We start from the raw sequence: 3,827 nt of genomic DNA, 5'->3' as shown, positions 1-3,827 counted from the left end.
AACTGAGGCTTTGAGAAGGAAGGAGCCTACTGGAGCCCCGCAGGGAGCAAGGGCACAGCCAGGGATGGGCACTTCTGGGTCTGGAAGCACATGAAACGGCAGGGAGGACGAGGCCAAGAGCCTATGGAACCTCAGGCCTCCCCGGGCTGTCCTGAAAGCTTAGCCCCCAAGCAGCTCAGAGGGCAAAACAAGGGTGCGGGTGGCTTCACGGGCTCCAAACATCACTGGTCATGCCTCCTATATCTTCTAGCCAAAGCCACCAGCAGCCCTCCGCTGGATACTGCTCCGGCCCTGACTCCCCGGCCTCCACCTCCCTGCCTCCCCCCGCCCCACCCGAGCTAGCCAGAGCGCGGGCTCTCCTCCTGACTTGGCAACTGGAGTGATCATGTTTCTCCACGGACCTTATGCCTGGCCGTCCCGATCTATGCACTACAGGAATGTATAGTTTGTGCACAGTCTCTCCCGACACCCCTGCTAGAATGTCAGCTCCACGGGGCGGGGGTCTCCCGCTGTCCTCCTCTCACACGCCTCCAAGCCCCGGAACAGCACCTGGCGCCCGGTGGGCACCCACTCAGTCCTTGCTGGCTCAAAGAAGAGGAGATGGGGCCAGGGTGAATTTGGGGGCAAAGTGTGGTTGCCAGAGCATGGCAGGGCCTGTGGCCACTGGGACGTCTCCGAGCCTGGCAGGGAAGCCGGGAGGCTGCCAGAGAAGAGGTTCTCTACACTCAGACCCGCTGGGGAAGTGGAGATACGGCAGTGTCTCCGGAGAGACCCAGGCAATGGGGGTCCCCGAGAGCCATGGGGCAGAGCAGAGGTGATGCTGTGGTCTGGTCTCCCAGGGCAGCTCTGGTCTCCCAGATGGGGGGCATCGGGCAGGCCCCAGCCTCTCTGAAACCCACTTCCTCCTCTGCCAGATGGGGTCGTGGGACCTAGCTCAGGGCCGCTTTAGGGCCCGTGGGGTAAGTGAGGATGAAACAGGCTCCTGGTCACGGACCATTTGGCCTTTGCTGAGCATGAGCTTCAGAGCGAACCCCTGTAACCATCGGATGAAGTACGCTTGTTACCCTCTGTTGCTCCAACAGCCACCATCCCTTGACTCTTCACGCCGAACCCCTGGAGCAAAGCGAATCTTGAAAACAGCAAGGTGGGTGGTGGTCTGAACGCCATCCTGTCCTGACCACAAAGGAGTGGACGCCACTGAGGGGGCCACTGGGAACGGGGAAAGAACACAGTGGGGCTGTCTCGGCCATCGTGAAGTCCCTGGAGCCGCACACTGCACCGTGAGGGCACCCCAGATGGGACAGCCCTACATAGGTGGGCGAGCCCCAGGGTAGACATTCAACCCTGTCTCAGGAGGGAGAAGAGCCGGGTTTCCCAACCAGGACAGCATCACCTCTGCTCTGCCCCAGGGCAGGGCTGCAGGCAGACACCCACCGGGGACGACAGCCAGGGGAGAAAGAGACCGACATCCAGAGAGAGGGGAGCCGGTCACAGGGGCACCCCAAAGTCACCCACGGTACGTGTGTGTCATTTCACAACTGCTGAGACACGATTTTCAAAGAAAAACCAAAGGGAAAAATAATAAGAGACTCTGGAAGCAAATACGCCAATACACCAGAACAAACAGACTATTAGGGCAGAGTCACCCAAGCATGAGCGAGATGCAAAGATGCCATGGCAACCATGCAAACACACAGCATCCAGAAGAGAAGGGGAAAGGGGGGGGAGCCTTCGCAGATGCAAAAGAGAGACAAACACCCCAACCCAAACAAGATCCGCCAGGAAACAGAAGGAAAGTCTCCCCGACTGCTTCACGCTGTGGGATAACTGAGTGCAACCGTGAATTCCACCAACGAAAACTCGCGGAGGAGACGCGAAGACAACAGAATGAGCTGCAAAGGGAGATTTCAGACCCAAGGAAAGAAATTAAGGACAAAATATGCTTGGAGACCAATAAATGGGAAGTGGTAGAGAAGCTCACCTCCTTCCCAACTTGGCTCAGATGTCCCTTCTCCCTGAGGTCCTCCCGACAACCCTCCCCCATCTGCTCGACGGGCTCACAGCCCTTACCAACTTCTCTCGTGCTCTAGGATGTGTTCATCCAGCCAGTCATCTCTCTGGCCCCACAGTTTCCAAGACGGAGACTTTACCTGTCTTGCTCTTTCTTTCCCCCAAAACCAAGAAAGATGCCCGCCAAATAGGAAGCCACCCACGAGCATGCAGTGAATTAATGAACAGAAGAGATGCTGACCACAATGGAATTAACGATGTAGAGGAAAACTCTGGGACAGTACCAGCGATTGCAGCTGAGAAAGACAAAGAGAGAACAGAGAATTCGAGAAGGGTTCACAGATGTGGAAAGCAATACAACACGAGGATAGTTGGCGTCCCTGAATCAAAGCCCTGAGCGTGTGTGACAAATCATGCCGTAAACACCGGATATGGGAGACCATCCTTGGGATGAAGACACCATGGAACCTAAAACTCAAAAGAGCGCTCCATGTTTCAGAAAGCTCTGCTGCAGAAGACTCCACGTATTTCTTAGCGGAGTTATGAATTTCAAGGAAACAGAACCCATCAAGCATTTAGCCTGAAAAAAAGTTGTTCCCAAGGAGGAAAAGAACTGCCAACTTAAGGAGCGATCTTTTAAGAAACGGTTCGCTTGAATTTTAATAATTCCTCCCGTTGTTTTTTAATTTTACCTGGAAGTAAAAATTAAATATAATATTTTCATTGAAAGTTTTATGTAATGAGATAAATATTTATTTATTTATGGGGGGGGGAGTGGCAGAGGGAGAGAGAGGATTTGAAGCTCCACGCCCAGCATGGAGCCCAACACAGGCCTCGATCCCACAACCCTGAGATCATGACCCGAGCCAAAATCAAGAGTCAGATGCTTAAATAACTGAGCCACCCAGGTGTCCCAAGATAACATTTTCACAGAAGTCTCTCTTTCTCTCTCTCCCTCATTTCTTCTCCCTCTCCCTCTCTCTCTCTTCCTTCATTTGTCTGGGGTGATGATCACTTCCTATCACGGGTGATCACTCCTGGGTCATAGGGTGTGGGTGCCTTCCTACATTCAACACTGTACTTTCTCTGTTTTATCTGCATCCTCTTTGATGGGTGTGTCAGTCATGCGGGCATTCTCGATCTCTCCCCCAGGCACCTGATGGGGTCACACTCCTCTGGCCCTGGGACACCAGGTGTGGTCAGGTAGCGGGCTCTGGCTTAGGGAATGTGAGAAAGACAGTGCTGCCGCCTCAGAGGAGAGGCTCTCATGTCACGGATACTTAGGGACTGTTTGTTACTACAGCACAACCTAAGTTGTTCTGACTGATACAATAAGTACGTATCATTTTATAAAAACAACAGAGCATTTTTTTCAACAAGCAGAAAGAAAGAAAAGAAAATTAGAGGCAAATATGCCGAAATGTTAACACGATTAATTCGGTGAGGTGGAAACCTTTGATGTTTTCACCAGTGAGGGTGAAAGGGGAAGAGAGCAACCGGGAGGGACTGTGGATTTGGGGGAAGGGGAGAGGCATCGAGACCACACGGGGCCCCAGGCTGAGACCCTGGGAATTGAGAAGTTCCCCGGCGGGTGGAGGTCCTGGACCAGCATTAAGATCAGGGACGCCCCTGATCTTAGGCTGGTGGAGGCCACTGTTTGCTCCTCGCTACCACTTCCTATTATCTAGAACCTTCTGTGTGTGAGGCATACAGTGGCCAGTGAGTCATGTGCTTTGGGGAAATCAAGGATAGAGCAGGTGGGAACCACGCGTGGGTCAGTACCGGCGATAAAACACAAAGGGACCTCGGGGGTGGGT

The sequence above is a fragment of the Callorhinus ursinus genome, unplaced genomic scaffold (assembly GCF_003265705.2).
Source record: "Callorhinus ursinus isolate GAN/ISIS: 27379988/994484 unplaced genomic scaffold, GSC_fseal_2.0 scaffold48, whole genome shotgun sequence".
Lineage (NCBI taxonomy): Eukaryota > Metazoa > Chordata > Mammalia > Carnivora > Otariidae > Callorhinus > Callorhinus ursinus.
Note: the sequence above shows the minus strand (reverse complement) of the source record.